The sequence below is a fragment of the Panthera onca genome, chromosome B2, assembly GCF_046562875.1.
Source record: "Panthera onca isolate mPanOnc1 chromosome B2, mPanOnc1 haplotype 2, whole genome shotgun sequence".
In the NCBI taxonomy this organism is placed as follows: Eukaryota; Metazoa; Chordata; class Mammalia; order Carnivora; family Felidae; genus Panthera; species Panthera onca.
The window spans coordinates 135646937-135663856 of record NC_138343.1 but is presented as its reverse complement, the minus strand read 5'-3'; the positions used below and the strand labels follow the sequence as shown (position 1 = coordinate 135663856).

At 40.8% G+C, this 16920-nt stretch overlaps 1 long non-coding RNA gene across 1 annotated transcript; it reads right to left on the bottom strand.

Moving 5' to 3' along the window:
• Positions 1 to 4: 4 nt before the first annotated feature.
• Positions 5 to 15193, bottom strand: LOC132667766 (uncharacterized). Its single transcript, XR_013555818.2, has 2 exons — positions 14656 to 15193; positions 5 to 805 (listed from the first exon to the last, which is right to left on the bottom strand). It is a non-coding gene; the product is annotated as an uncharacterized LOC132667766 (long non-coding RNA).
• Between the last annotated feature and the right edge of the window lie 1727 nt (positions 15194 to 16920).

Genomic DNA, 16920 nt, shown 5'->3' with positions numbered 1-16920 from the left:
CAAATACACACAATGAAAACATTTTAATCAGTGTTAAAAAATTTTTTTCTCTGAGTAACAGCAATGCACTTCCGTGTAAGTGGGAGCAGGAAAAGGGCTGGGCTGGCCCCTGTCCAGATGCCTTTGAACTTTCTGGCCTGTCAAGACATGAGTCAAGTGACTCTTCAAGGCAACATCTGATGATGCGTCCTTTGAGGGTTGAGAGGGAGGACTGAGTCTAGAGGGAGGCCTGAGCTGGACTGTGGAAAGGACCACAGTTTGGGACCAGCTGGCACAATGCTGTGGAACATGCAAGCTGGCGGTGGGGGGACTCTGGGCATGATAACAGTTTAATTAAGCAAGGGAGGGAGATCAGGATGAACAAAGCAAGTTCCAGCCTAGATTTCTCACGAAACTGCATGTGTGGATAGTATATTATGATCCATCATACCTCGGTACACACTTCTGCTTTCCTTTATAACAACAACAGAGGCAGAAAGCTACCAGCTGTGTGACCTAGTACACCTCCTGTAAATGCTTCTTCCAGATTCAATGCCAGGCTGAATTTGGGCCATGGTGTCTAGGAACTCTTCTGCTGCTCAAGTTTTGGAGGAGCACTGTTAGGAAGTTGCACCCAGAGGAAGGTACAACAGTAGGCAGGATGCATTGGAGGAGGTGGAGGCAGGGCGAGGAGGTCTTCAGGATGGGCTGTTGGGGACCCCCTGAGATTTGGCTCTGGTAGGAATGGGGGTGGAGGTGAGGAGGAGAGGGACGATCTGGAGTCTGAGCACCCAGCCGGACTGGAAGTGGAGTGAGGCCTGAGAGGCTGCAAGGAGATAAAGCAGAGGAGAGAGGAGGAGAGTTCGGCTTGGGACACATTTAGTCTGCGGTTCTGATAGGGGAAGGCAAATATTTTGCAGTTTGGGAACAAGCAGTCCTGGGCACATCCAGCATAAACCAGAATCTCCAGCTCATTCTGCTATAATGTTAAATTTTATCCTGAAATGTGTTTATAAACCTGGCACGCTAAGGTATATGTTAAATAAACACGAACTCTGAGACGAGATAAAAATGCCTCCTAAGGAGCTCTGGGAAAATGCAGAACTATCTACCAGGTGCCCGGGTGGCTCGGTCAGTTAAGCCTCCAACTTTGCTCAGGTTACGATCTCAGGGTCTGTGGGTTCGAGTCCCGCATCGGGCTCTGGGCTGACAGCTCAGAGCCTGGAGCCTGCTTCAGATTCTGTGTCTCCCTCTCTCTGCCCCTCCTCCTGCCACGCTCTGTCTCTCTGTCTCAAAAATAAATAAAACATGACACACACAAAAAACCCTCTCTCCAGCACTTGAGGTCTTATTCCCTTGTGATGTCACACGTTTATTGCTGTGGTCTCTCCTTTTCTTTGTTTGCTCGTTTATCTCACAAGGTATACGTGTTTCTCATGGCAAAATTCGTAATATGACAATAAATTTGGGGGCTTTCGACTTGTATTTAGAAACCTGTCACGGAAACCACTCCTATAACATGTTAGTTGTCTAAAGCTTGTTTTAAACGAGTATTATCTGATTTAAATATTTTCCTAAACAACTGAAGGAAACATGCAAACAACCAGTGTTAGTCAAAAGCATCAGATTAAGAAATTATGAAATTCTCCAAAGAAAAATGGAGTGATAATGGTTACAAAAATATTTTGGCTGTTACACAGCAAGATAATCTTTAAAAGAGAGGTAAGCAGTATGGAAAGGATATCACTGCTGTATTATCACTTTAGCAGAGGTATCACTGAAGAATTAGAACTGATCCATGTAGTTGGGTCAGACAAAAAGCCAGCCCCTCCTTGGGAGCTGGAAATAATAGACTACCAAGTGAAAATGTTGTAGGGTCAAGCATTTCCCCTGCTTTAACAAAGTTAGCAATCAGTGGGTTCACCCTTAAGTGAAATCAGATTATAAATGAAATCTAGTTCTCCGAGAACTAGAAAGAACCAGCAAAGTATAAACTTTGCTGGGGGGTGAGGGGGAAGCACCAGCAAAATATACACTTGTGTGAGAGATCTTTTCCTTTTATAAAAATAGTAAAAATCCTTGGGTTTATCTCTGGACTTTGAGGCCCTCAAACAGACGTCAAGTGAACGGACACTGGGGCCAGGCTGCCTGAGATGAAATCTTGGCTTACTCTCATTCTAAATTGCTTAGAACTTTGGAAGATCACAGTCTTAAAAATGAGCACTGGGTGTTGTATGGAAACCAATTTGACAATAAATTATATTTAAAAAAACATTTTTTTCAACTACCCCATATATACAAACAAATTCTTAAAACATTTTCTTTCCTTTGAGAAAATAACGGATTCAGAAAGTTTGTAGGGAGCAGCCGGAAGCAAGAGACGTGCCTTATCCCCAAGACCTTAGAAATCAGTTGGCTTCACTGGATTAAACAAAACAGAGATATGCAAGATACTTTATAAGGACACTATTTCCCCAGCCAAGACAGAACTCTAACTGAATACATTAACATATATAAAGAAGGAATGTGGTAATCACAATAGAGGTTATTGTACAATGGGAACTCAGGGGAAAGGCAGTGGACCTCAAATGTTAATACTGTCTTGTCCACTTGATACTTAATTTCTCACCGAAATTAATAAATGAGATTTTGAGCTTTAGAAGATCCAGATTCTATGCCCCAAGCCTGCAAACCTGTGGCTACAGTCTCCCCATGCATTCACAGGACATGTCAGGAATGTTCCAGAAACAGGACCCTCATGTCAGAGTATACTCTAAAACAGCAATGAAAAAAAATGAACGCAGTTCTTCAGGATCCTTTTGCTCCCACAAGTTGGACCAATGGGTCTTGAAGGACGAATGTTAAAAATTCCACCAAAAAACATGATAATTTGCCAAACATTCCATTAAATCAACTTTTAAAAGCAAATGTGGTTTCTAAATTAAGCAAAACCCCAGCTTCTTCTAGATCTTTAAAATGTCTTTGTTATTTTGGAAACTCTTATGGCTTTGGGTGGGGAGTGTGGGATTTTCCTGACCCTATTTTAGACACGCTTTAAATTTCTTTTAAAATAATGCCAACTTTCTTTCAAAAAACAACAAATAATTCTTGTTAATAAGACATTTGTAAAAGTTGAGGGTGAAAAGTTTCTCATATGCTCTCCTCTGGCTTGTCAGGATTGGTTCTGGCTTTCGCTGAGGTTTTCACAAAAATAATCAAAACCATTTTGATGATTTTTCTGATTCAGACCAGGCTACATTTTATTAGCAATTGAGATTTAGCCAACTATGTTCATATGATATATATTACAACTATAATATATAAAGCGATTCTCATCTACTTGTCTCAACAATACCATAAAAATAAATTAGCCTAATTTTTGAAAAGAGATTTTTATCTTCTGCTGAGTTCAGAGACTTAGCCTCAGTTGAAAATAACCTCTTTATAAGCTTGCATTACTAGTCATAAATGTCCTTGGTCTATAAAGCTTCCTCTAATAAAAGAGAAAGAGAAGGAAGAAAGATACAGAAAGTTGAGCACTCAGCTAACCATTTCTTTTTTTTTTTTTTTTTAATGAATGCCTCAGCCTTCCCAAGGACAGATGTCTCTTGAGGTTGTTCCTCAAAGCTTCATCTTTGATACAAAACACTGATTTATGAGGATAAACTGTCTTTATTTCATTGGATCAATCAGCCACAATTACTTATTACCGGCACCATACAGAGCAGTGACCAGGAGGTACAGTGAGCTAAAAAGAGAGGAAAAGGTATTTAAGTCTAACCTCAAGGACTTTCAGATTAATGAGGAACTGTAAGATATGGAAAAGAGGAAAACAAAAAAAAAAAAAAAAAAAAAACACAACCACAAACAAAACCAGTCACTGAGCGATATTGAAAACGTGGCAAGTCATAGCTGGAGTTGTAGAAGGACCTGGTGATAGCCAGGTCCAGCCAGACCTGGTGATAGCTGCATCCAACTCCACAAGATAAAATGAGAAAAAGTAAGACTTTTCTAATTCACATCATGCTTCAGGCTGCACCATTGTATAAGCACCTATGTGAACAAAACTCCCTGAATCTGTCGTTAGACACTGCAGTGTTCACACATAGTCACAGAAACTCCGACATCAGTGTAGCCTGACTTGCCCCAAAGCAAAACCAAATCCAAGGCCCAGGCTTGTGTTTTCCAGTTCTGACATCGCAATCATACATGTGTCGGAGACTGGTAAGCTATTCACCGAGCCTGGGTAGGCACGGCCTTTGCTTTGTGGCTGGAGAAGCGTGTGGCTTCCGTGTTTGCTCTAAAAAGCTGTTGAGTGATTCCGTGTGCCCTCTCTTCTCCTGTCTTCTGGCTAGACCCTGATTCCAGGATGACCTCCACATATTGAAGGTGGTACAGCCTCCAACAGCCGGGATCCCTGAATATCTGCATAGAGCAGATAACGCCCTTACTTCCCACACACACGCATCCTGGGCAACTGGATTTCCTAAGAGTACATTCTGTTCTGTTAAACCACTGAGCTTCGGGGCGCCTGGGTGGCGCAGTCGGTTAAGCGTCCGACTTCAGCCAGGTCACGATCTCGCCGTCCGTGAGTTCGAGCCCCGCGTCAGGCTCTGGGCTGATGGCTCGGAGCCTGGAGCCTGTTTCCGATTCTGTGTCTCCCTCTCTCTCTGCCCCTCCCCCGTTCATGCTCTGTCTCTCTCTGTCCCAAAAATAAATAAAAAACGTTGAAAAAAAAAAATAAAATAAACCACTGAGCTTCAACAACTAGCATCACCTTAACTATACAATGTGTCCTTTTGAAAACACAGAAAACTAAAACAAAGAGATGTGTCATCCTGTTGAACTATGTCGGAGAATGTTAGAAATTTATGAAAGGAGTTGTATTATGAATTCATATTTATTTTATGTATTTTTTAAGTTTACTTATTTATTTATTTTTAATTTTTTTATTATTTTTTAACGTTTATTTATTTTTGAGACAGAGAGAGACAGAGCATGAACAGGGGAGGGGCAGAGAGAGAGGGAGACACAGAATCTGAAACAGGCTCCAGGCTCCGAGCCATCAGCCCAGAGCCTGACGCGGGGCTCGAACTCACGGACGGCGAGATCATGACCTGAGTCGAAGTCAGACGCTTAACCGACCGAGCCACCCAGGCGCCCCTAAGTTTACTTATTTAGATACAGAGACAGCATGAGCGGGGGAGAGGCAGAGAGAGAGGAAGAAGAGAGATAATCCCAAGCAAGCTCTACACCATCAGCACAGAGCCCGACATGGGGCTTGAACTCACAAAACCGTGAGGTCATGTCAAAACCCAGATGCATAACCAACTGAGCCACCCAGGCGCCTCTCATATTTATTCTTTTTTAAGTAAAAGATAAAACATCTGCATGGTGAGTAAAATTAAACCCGTAAGTATAGATATAGTTAGAAAAAAACATGGAGAGATAAAATTATTTGAGGGAAATATTTTTTTCAACCAATCTGTAATAGAAATAGCTGTTCGGTTCTCACCCCATCTGCCTTGCCCGCCATGCCCCCTGTAGCGAGGGCCAGAATAGCTTCTGTCTCAGGTGGAGGCTCTTCATTCATCGAGTAAGAAGGTTTTGAACGGATGGTTTCCCACAAAGTAACTAACCCCCCCTCTTTTTTTCTGTGTAACACTTCAGTGAAATTCACGGGGAAGAAAATATACAAAACAGATCATCCTGGCACTGCTCTGGTTGAAGTACAATTGAGTATGTGGCTCGAGGGGCACTTAGGAGCATAGTTTAAGAGCCACAATTTACATTAATTCAATCACAAACTACTAGCTACGGTCACACTAAACATCCTTAGTTTCTCTTATAACTTGTAACAATTGCTTTGCCTTGTACCAGTTTACCTGCACGTCTGGAAATTATTTCAATTTTCAACCTACGTAACGTCTTACCTAATACATTCCATTTTCCTCTAAACTATTTTTTACAATTCATCCTCCTTCCGTTTTTCACTGCCATCCGCCTAGTTCAGGCCCAGATTGCATGACTCCTTTGCCTCAGTTTCTCCCAGTCTCCCAATCCATCCTGCACACATTCTCTTGAGACCTCTATGGTCAGAGCTGACCTGGTCCCGGGACTTCCCCTGACCATTCAATCCTGTCTTAAATAGTCTCTTCTCCTTCTACCCCACTACCCAGAGTATATCGCTTCCTCACGTTAAATCGTAAATAAACTTGTTTGTTTGCCCTCACTGGCTATAAGCCACTTGAGGATGGAATTTTTATTTTGCTCATTACTGCATCCCCAACACCTGAAACAGTACATATCATGTATTTGTTGCTCAGTAAATAATTCTATAAACGAATAAATAAATACCCCAGAGAGTATGTAGCACCTGAATATTACTCTTTTCAGCTCAAAAACATTCAGACTCCAACATTAGCAAGCTCTGTTGCCCTTTTGCAGCCTTCTTTCCTGTCTGAGTCTCCTGGATGTTGATACGGCAACACAGATGATTCTCAAAGGCATTACATGGAGGGAAAGACACCAATCTCGAAATGTCTGTATTGTATGATTCCATTTATATGACATTCTCAAAAGGACAAAACTTTAAGGGCAAACAACAAGATCTGTGGTGCCAGAAGTTATGGGTGGGGATAGAGGGGACTCTATAAAAGAATAGCAGTGGGGGGAATTTTAGAGGGTAACAGAACTGATCTGTATCCTGACTATAACGTTGGTCAATAATCTATACATGTGATGAAATTCATAGAATTGAACTCCAAAAGAAAACAGGAAAAAAATAAAATAAAATATAGAAGCACCTGGGTGGCTCAAAGTGTCTGACTTCAGCTTAGGTCATGATCTCATGGTTCATGGTTCATGGGGAGTCCTAGCCCCACATCGGGCTCTGTGCTGACAGCTCGGAGCCTGCTTCGGATTCTGTGTCTTCCTTTCTCTCTGCTCCTCCCCCACTCACGCTCGCTGTCAGTCTGTCCATCTCTCTCTCTCTCTCTTTCTCAAAAATAAATAAAATGGGGGCGCCTGAGTGGCTGGCTCAGTCAGTTAAGCGTCCGACTTCGTCTCAGGTCATGATCTCGCGGTTTGTGAGTTCGAGCCCCGCATCGGGCTCTGTGCCGATGGCTCAGAGCCTGGAGCCTGCTTCGGATTCTGTTTCCCTCTCTCTCTCTGCCACTCCCCTGCTGGCATTCCATCTCTCTTTCAAAAATAAATAAACATTAAAAATATTAAAATAAACATTAAAAAATTAAAAAATAAATAAAATACAGATATGTAAGAAAAATACTTTTTAGTCCTGTGTGTCCTAAGATCCAGAAAAGTTGAGTTTTTGCTCTCCCCCATCTCTTGCTATGATTTTCCAGCCCCTGCTATAACCTCTCCTATAAGCTCTCCTGTTTCTATCCCCTCCTTGCTAAGTCTGTCTGTACTGGACTCTCCACGATGAAGGTCTTTTGCAACAAAACTGCCAGATTGATCTTTCTAGAACATGACTTTTACCACTTCCCTCCTTAGAAACTTTCAGTGGCTCCCTATCACCTACAGCGGTGGTTTCCAAGCCTTTCTCCTTCTAAAGCCAATGAATCCTTGTCAGATGCAGTCTTTCTCAGGAGCCCAGTATGCAGAAGAGACTAATTTGGAGATTCCCCTGGCCACCCAGTTGACACCCCATGATTTCCATCTTACACACCACCCCAAACCTCCAAAGTATCTCCACAGAACCCCTAAGAACTCCTAGAAGGACTAGTTGAGTCACCAGTTGAGAAGGACCAGTAGTCACAAGGACAAAACCTAACTTTTTAGATCTGGGTTTCTGATCTCTAAGCTCTTACTATTGGTCCTAAAGAATTTATGGGACCATAGAAAGGTCAGAGAACTGGAAGATTTGGGATTCAAGCCCCAATCTAACCACTGACCAGCTCTAAGGACCTTGTTGAGCCTCTGTTGCCCCACAGATCAAGTTAAGGTAATAATAACCTCTCAGAGTGCTCGTGAATTCTTCTGTAAAGTACAAAGTGCTTTGCAAAATGCGTGATAGAATATTATTATGGGAGGCAATGTAAGTGGTGGCAAAAACTATGGGTTTGGGCCCTTTCGACCTTGTTCATGTACAGGTTCTGTTGCTGCCATTGGAGTTTCTTATTCTCTCAGAGTCTTAATGCATGTGTAAAATGGAGCAAATACAGTATCACATTAGGACATGAAAACCTCCAGAGGAAGAAGAGGGTTATCTCTTTCCATAAGCCTCTTTTTTTTTTCTAACACCCTCCAGATATTACCCTTGGAGTCCTGTTGGGAAGCCAGGCTCCTCAATATAATAAAATATTTCTCCATTCCATGAAGAATTTCTGTCTGTAGTACCTACAGTCTACAATTATGGAATATTTTCAATTGTTGTAACCGAAAATAAATCATATCCTTCGGTTCTTACCAACATATCCAATTATATCTCTATCAATCTATCTGTAACATTAAGTAGCAGAGTAATCGAACACCTAACTGGAAACCACATGGTTAATTAGTGACCGAGTTGGGACAGGCATTCAGTTTCCTTGCCCCAGTTACCAAGGCTTTGAACAAGAACCCACCTCAGTAATGGAAGGTAGTGATGGATCTTCTCTAAGATCACCATTATTGGGGTTTCAGAAATTCAAATCCCTTTCTGTTTAGGAACTGATGGGAAAGGAAACAGAAGTCTAGAATTAAGGCCTACTTTTACAGATTAATATAAAAGTGAGCCTCATCTCATTTGCTATGGAAGACAAGGCAAGAATTGAGATCATTGATTTGAACAGATTTGGGATTCCACCAAGATAGCAAAACCATTTTTATATCATCCCTCTGGTTGGAAGAATGAGCCAGTGCATTCTTGTGAAATCACTTCCATCTGTTCACAAAAATAATTTCCCTTCAGAATAACTCCCCACTTGTTTTCAGCTGGTTGCTGGCCTGAAAGATGAGAGGCTTCCATTTCATTGCTGGATCTGCTGATGCTCAGCCCTTTGCACCAAATTCTTAGAGACGGCTCACTCTCCCAGTGTGATGTGCAGCCTGTTGTAAAATTCCACGAGTTCGTATGTGTCCAATGGTACAAAATGTAATGATACAGAAAAACAATCCCTATTTCTGCCCCGCCCATTCCTGATCATTATTCTAAAATGTTATCATTGATATTTAGAGCTCAGGTTTTTTTCTACTTCTACTAAGCCTTCAACATACTAATCATTTGTAGTATGACTTATGATGGGCATAATCGCGTGACTCGAATTTCCAATGATAGTATATTTACTCATTTTTTAAAAAAATTAATTACGTGCTAATTAATTATGCTAAAGGAATAATGAATTCAATAAAAGCCATAACTTGGGGCGACTGGGTGTCTCAGTCAGTTAAGCGTCTGACTCTTGGTTTTGGCTCAGGTCGTGATCTCACGGTTTCTTGGGTTCGAGCCCCGCATCTGGCTCTGCACTGGCAGCATGGAGCCTGCTTGCGATTCTCTGTCTCCCTCTCTCTCTAACCCTCCCCCACTAGCACTGTCTCTGTCTCTCTCAAAATAAATACATAAACAAAAAAAATTTTTTTTAAAAGCCATAACTTGAGTTTTGGAGTTTAGCAGATTGGAGTTTAACTTCGTCTCTATCATTAACTAGTTAACTGGCCTTGTGCCCAGTCACTTGAAATCACTGAGACTCAGTGCTCCCGTATGTATAATGGAATACAAATATTTGCCTCCAGGATTTTTAGGAGGATGTCATTCCACATTATGAGTAAAGCACTTAATACTGAGCCTGGAACATAGTACTCCACAAATGATACGTATTCTGATTATAGCACATCTATATATACTTCATATTCACTGACTGTCAAAATTATCATAAAATTGAAAACACATGTAAAAGAAATTGTGTTGAATTTTACTTCTTGCTTTATACTTTAAATGCCTTTCTGACTTCTGATTGTCAGGATCTTTAAAATATTTTTAAGAGTTCTGGGTGGCTCAGTCAGTTAAGCGTCTGACCCTCAATTTCAGCCCAGGTTATGATCTCACAGTTCATGATTCAAGCCCTGCATTGGGCTTTGTGCAGATGGTGTGGAGCCTGCTTGGGATTCTCTCTCTTTCTCTCTCTCTCTCCCTCTCTTCCTCTCTCCCTCTCTCTGTTCCCCTTCAGCTGTCTCTCTCTCTCTAATTAATAAAAACTTTAAAATACATAAAGAAAATAAAATACTCTTAAGAGTTCTAAATAGGAAAAAACATTCCGAGTACTTTTTCATCTCTTAAAAAAAATCTCCTAATAGTAAAGTTAAGGACAACTCAACCCATGTGCACATGTCATATCTTTCATTTCTTTTATTTTTTTTAAGGACCCCTGGTAGGTACCAAGCTGGATAGTAGAGGATTAGCATTAAGTGAAGTTTGAGATGGGAAGAAAAAATGCTGTATAATGTGTTTCCTCTTCGGCTCAAGACAAAACCAAACCAAAACCAACCAACCAAACCCTATAAAAATAAATCCTGTCAGGGCGCCTGGGTGGCTCAGTCGGTTAAGTGTCCGACTTCGGCTCAGGTCCTGATCTTGCAGGTCGTGAGTTCGAGCCTGGCATCAGGCTAAGAGCCTGGAGCCTGCTTCAGATTCTCTCTCTCTCTCTCTCTCTCTCTCTCTCCCTCTCTCTCTCTCTCTCCCTCTCTGTCCTTCCCCTGCTCACACTCTGCACTCTGTCTCTCTCTCTCTCTAAAATAAACATTTTTTAAAAATTTAATAAATCAATCCTGTTATGGGGCGCCTGGGTGGCTCAGTCGGTTAAGCGTCCGACTTCAGCTCAGGGCATGATCTCACAGTTCGTGAGTTCAAGCCCCACGTCGGGCTCTGTGCTGACAGCTCGAAGCCTGGAGCCTACTTCGGATTCTGTGTCTCCCTCTCTCTCTGACCCTCCCCTGCTCATGTTCTGTCTCTCTCTGTCTCAAAAATAAATTAAAAAAAAAAAATTTTTTTTAAGAATTAAAAAATAAATAAATCCTGTTATGTCTTCCACCAGCTTTATGAAAAGGAAAGGAGAAAAATCAGAGCAGGTGTTCTTAACTGTTTTTGTGCCATCAACTTCCCAGATAAAGTGTCTTGATTTTTGACATAATAATGAAACAATAATTTAAGATAACTGTAATGCAATAGGAAAGATGTATGATTTCCACAGGTGACAAAGGTACAGGTACCCTTAATATTGCTAAAGTTCAGGGGCGCCTGGGTGGCTCGGTCGGTTAAGCGTCCGACTTCAACTCAGGTCATGATCTCACGGTCCATGAGTTCAAGCCCCGCGTCGGACCCTGTGCTAACAGCTCAGAGCCTGGAGCCCGTTTCAGATTCTGTGTCTCCCTCTCTCTCTGACCCTCCCTTGCTCATGCTCTGTCTCTCTCTGTCTCAAAAATAAATAAACGTTAAAAAAAAAAAAATTAAAAAAAAATATTGCTAAAGTTCAAGTCTTATATACAAAATGGAAGGAAATACCTGAGGAAGCCAGGTAAAAACCTAAAAATGTGCTCATTATAATTGCAACTGTTTAAATATAGAATAATATGAAAGGAAATGAGTTGAAAATTTGAGATTGAATTATAGACATTCTAAAACTTTTTTTTTTTTGCCAATATTGCTGCAATTAAAAATCATTAAAGGTCATTAAACCATGAAAAAATTTAAACCTGACATAAAAAACTGAAGGAAATACTAAACTGCAATTCGGGATTAATGAAAATAAAGATGACATTTTTTCCCAACCACATTTGCAGACCGCCTGGATGTTTCTTTTTTTTTTTTTTAACTTTATTTATTTATTTTGAGAGAGAGAGAGAGAGAGAGAGAGCAAGTGGGGGCAGGGCAGAGAGCAAGGGAGAGAGAATCCCAAGCAGGCTCCATACTGTCAATGCAGAGCCAGATGAGGGGCTCGAACTCACAGACCGTGAGGTCATGACCTGAGCCAAAATCAGGAGTCAGACATTTATTGACTGAGCCACTCAGGCGCCCCCCGCCTGGATATTTCTGATGAACCCCTTGGACACCACTCGAAAAATTTCTACACTGAAAGCATACCATGCCCCATTCCTATCTTCTTTTTTTTTATTATTATTATTTTTTTAATGTTTATTTATTTTTGAGAGAGACAGAGACAGAATGCAAGTGGGTTGGGGCAGAGAGAGAGGGAGGCACAGAGTCTGAAGCAGGCTCCAGGCTCCGAGCTGTCAGCACAGAGCCTGACGCGGGGCTTGAACTCACAAGCTGTGAGATCATGACCTGAAGTCGGATGCTCAATCGACTGAGCCACCCAGGCGCCCCACATTCCTATCTTCTTAAACGTAAGGTACATTTGGAATATTTAGTTCCTTTAAATTTTCTCAATCACAGTAAAAATTAATTTGCTGTATTAAAATTTACAAAACAAGGAAATAAATGTAGTAGTGCTTTTTCCCTTCGAGCAAATGTTAAATGAACAGAAAGCAATTATTTTTACTTTCTTACAAAGTTTTTTCTAGTGTGACTTTTCTATATTGTTAACAGAATTCTATTTTTTTCCTACTTTCCCCAAGTATTCATTTTATTTTCAAATTCATCTATTTTGCTATATTTCTATGATAAACCACTATAATATTTTGTGGCAAGGATTATATGTATACATAAAATTTTGGCCAAGAAAGGAATGAAGTTGAAACCACAAGAATGTGTGCAGTCAACAATGAAAATTATACTGTGCCAGTTCTTGCTAAAATCTCTGCTAAATAGTAGAAGGAAAATCCAGCCACTTTATTATGCTAAAGGATCTCCCCCTTGTGCCTAAACTCTGTATTGAACTTAAGCAGGATTGAAAGTCATGATATATGGCATGACTTTAAAAATAGAAAGTAAGAAAAAAAGTGACTTCCCATCTCATATCAAGCAATTACTCAATATTGAGGGTTTGGGGCTACAAGTCTAATACCATTCTAGCAAAACCAGAATAATTGAGTGGCTTCAAATAATTTGCAGTAACTGAAGACTTGCAAATATTTTTTTAAATGTTTATTTATTTTTGAGAGAGACAGAAAGCAACCAGGGGAGGGGCAGAAAGAGAGGAAGACACAGAATCCAAAGCAGGCTCCAGGCTCTGAGCTGTCTGCACAGAGCCCAACACAGGGCTCAAACTCACAAACCTTGAGATCATGACCTGAGCTGAAGTTGGACGCCCAACCGACTGAGCCACCCAGGTGCCCCAAAGACTTGCAAATCTTAATGAGGGTTAGTTGTCTGAAGATGTTCATTTCAGCCTCTTTTATAATAGCAAAAATTTTGAACAATCTACAGAGCAAAAGAGAATATGATCTAGTTCTATGATGAAATGTTTGTAACCATTACAAATCACATTTTTGAGGAATTTTCAACAATGGCAAATTGATCACAATATAATATCGAAGGAATAAAACAGTATTCAAAGATGTATATATTTATGGAAAACTCCCAATTATATAATATATACTTCTTTATTCATTCAACAAGTACTAAATGATCTAATTGATCAGGCTAACAGAACATTTCATCCTTCAGACTTCAATCTGGTGACCTCAATCACTCAGAGGTTTAAAAAATTATTCAAGGGGTACATGGGCGGCTCAGTTGGCTAAGCATCTGACTCTTGATTTCAGATCAGGTCATGATCTCACAGTTCTTGGGATCAAGCCTGCTATCAGCACAGAGCCTGCTTGGGATTCTCTCTCTCCCTCTCTGTCTGCCCCTCCTCGACTCTCTCTCTCTCTCTCTCTCAGAATAAATAAATATCCAAAAAAGCATTTCAAATGCTAAAATGTATCACCTATTAATCAGTCCTTCATTCCACCAACCGTGTGTGGGGCAAATACAAAGAAGCCACAGTGGGGAGCTGCCCCAAGGAATGCACAACTAATGCAATTCAACACTTTAGAAATGTCTTCTGTACGAACTGATTTTCCTCCCTATTTTCTAAAAGGTCTGAAAATGGAGCGGATATTCTATAAACTAAAAGGAGGGAATGTGACCCACCAAGGAAAATCAGGAAGGAAGAACGAGGTGAATGGTGGTGTCTAAGGGATGGCTCAGCTTAAATTTATGTTCCACTCACAACAGCACCTGTCTGTCTGCAAGTTACCCTGCAGGAAGGGAAAAGATCAGGTTTTACAGAATACCCAGATGGCCGCTAGGGGGTGCCAGAATGCTAATATCTCTGCATGACTCCTTTTCCTAGGGGACCCGGGATTTGAGATTGAACATAGTTCAAGTTGACCAGAAATAACTTCTCCTTTTCCAGTAAAATGGTCAGAATGTGACAGGTTACATGATTAATAGGAGACCAGGGATTAGAAATCAAGTATTTATGAGTCCCAGGCCATTACTGAGTCCCAGGCCAGACTGCTACCCAAAGGGAAAAAACAAAAACAAAAGCCCCCACAAACTTCTATCTCTCCAGGAGGGACTAATCAGTGAATTAGAAAAAAGTAAAATGACAGCAAGAATAACAAGGAACCAACTAACCGGACAAAAACTTCAGGAGTTGGAAAAAATACTTCGGAATTGAAAAAAAAAAAAAAAAAAAAAATTACTTTTCAGACAGTATGATCCTGCTTTTTTATCTTAGAAATGTAGAAAATATGTCTGTCTATGGAGGAAAACTTAGAAATACATGCATAAAGGGGCGCCTGCATGGCTCAGTTGGTTAAGCGTTTGACTCTTGGTTTCGGCTCAGGTCATGATCTCACGGTTCCATGAGTTTGAGCTCCACATGGGGCTCTGCACTGATGGTGTGAAGCCTGCTTGGGAATCCTTCTCTCCATCTCTCTTTGCCTCTCTCTCAAAATAAATAAATAACCTTAAAAAAAAAAAAAAAAAGAAATGCATACATAAAAATCAACAGGGGTATTTAAAGGTGATAGGATTATGTTGTTTTTCCTATTTTTCCCTTCTGCTTTATTCATTTTCTATAATCTCAAGACATCACTGATTGCTTACCATAAGAGTCAGACATTACATTAAAGCTTCATTTAAGTAATAAGATGCATGTGGAGAAGTGTTCAGTCTTTCCCTTCCCTACCCTCCAGTTCAGAAAAGAGAGAGAGAGGAGAAGAAAAGTTTTATGGAGGGAGAGATTCCAGAACAAGACTCATTGGGGGGTTTGGGCAGAAAAATGGGTGGGAGAGGGAATTTTAATAAATAGAACTCTGAATTATGTTTCTTAAAATATAAGTAAAGAGTTTGAACTATGTTGATATTGTCTTTTGTGATGGGTGTTTCTTTTACAGAAACATGACCGTGAGGTTGAACAACCAAGGTCTGGCTTGATAAAGATTCAAAAACATTACTGCATTTTATCCAACACAAAATACACCTCAAATTATAGAAGAAAAAAAAAGCTGGATCATTTCAATAAATCTTGTCCATTTGCTGGGGCACCTGAGTGGTTCAGTTGGTTACATGTCCGACTTCGGCTCAGGTCATGATTTCATGGTCTGAGAGTTCAAGCCCCGCATGGGGCCCTGTGCTGACAACTCAGAGTCTAGAGCCTGCTTTGGATTCTTTGTTTCCTTCTCTCTCTGTCCCTCCCCACTCAAACTCTGTCTCTCAAAAATAAGCATTAAAAAAAAAAAATCTTGTCCACTGTTGTTTCATCAGAAAGTAACATAAACCCATGGAGTATAAACCACCAACCTCACCTAATTATTTACCTGCCCTTCATCCATATTTCCGTAATGTACATAAGATACTGGGTCTATGTCTTGATAAAAATGTATTGCATGAAATGTATAATCTGTATTCAAGAGCTACTTCATGCTTAACCAAGTATGACATCAGCAGTTGAAACAATTGCAGATGCTATTTCGGGAGTTTCCCCAAATCACTCAGCTCTTCAGGGGGAACACCACCCCTAACTGACCTCCAAGCCTGGTGGGTTGAAACACGTGAGGGAGCGGAAGACTATAGACAGAGCCCTGACCGTTGGGTGTTTCAGTCCCTCACTGCAGCGGCCCTGAAGTGGATGTTAAGAAGCAGTTCAAACACCAAGGCTTTGCAACAAAAGAAAAAATACATAGAAGGACTTTATCAAAGTAGAAAACTTTGGTGCTGCCAACAATGCCATCAAGAAAGTGACAAAACAACCCACAGAATGGGAGAAAATATTTGCAAATTATGTATCCAATGAGACCTTGTATGCAGGATATATAAAAACTCTTACAGCTCGGTAATAAAAAGATAATCGAATTTTAAAATGGGCCAATGAATTAAAAAGACGTTTCTCCAAAGAAGATATGCAAATGGCCAATCGGCTCAAATACGCTCAGATATGCTCGCCGTTAGTCTTTAGGGAAATACAAATCAAAACCACGAGAGACCACTTCATAGCCAGGAGCACAGCTGCCATGGGCTCTAGCATGTACTTCTAGGCATATCCCCAAGAGGGCTGAAACCCAAGAGGACTGAAAACCTACATCAGCTACAACTGATGACCTTGAAGCCAGTCACGAAGACCACATATTTTCTGATTCTTATTTATATAGGAAATGTCCAGAACAGGGAAGTCCACAGAGACCAAAAGTCAATGACTAGTTGCCAAGAGCTGAGAAGAGAATGAGGAATGACCGCTAACAGGCACAGGGGTTCTTTGAGGAGTGACAAAAACGCTTTAAAATTAGAAATCAAATTTCTGGTCGTGGTCGCACAACTGTGAATATACTAAAATACCGTACACATTAAATGGATGAATTGTATGTGAATTACATCTCAAGAAAGCTGGTTTTAAAAAAGATTCAAAAACGAAAAAGGGACCCTTGTGCACCGTTGGGAATGTAAGTTGGTGCAGCCACCGTGGAAAACAGTACGGAGGCTCCTGAAACCATTAAAAAAACAGGAATATATGGGGCGCCTGGGTGGCTCAGTTGGTTGAGAGTCCCACTTTG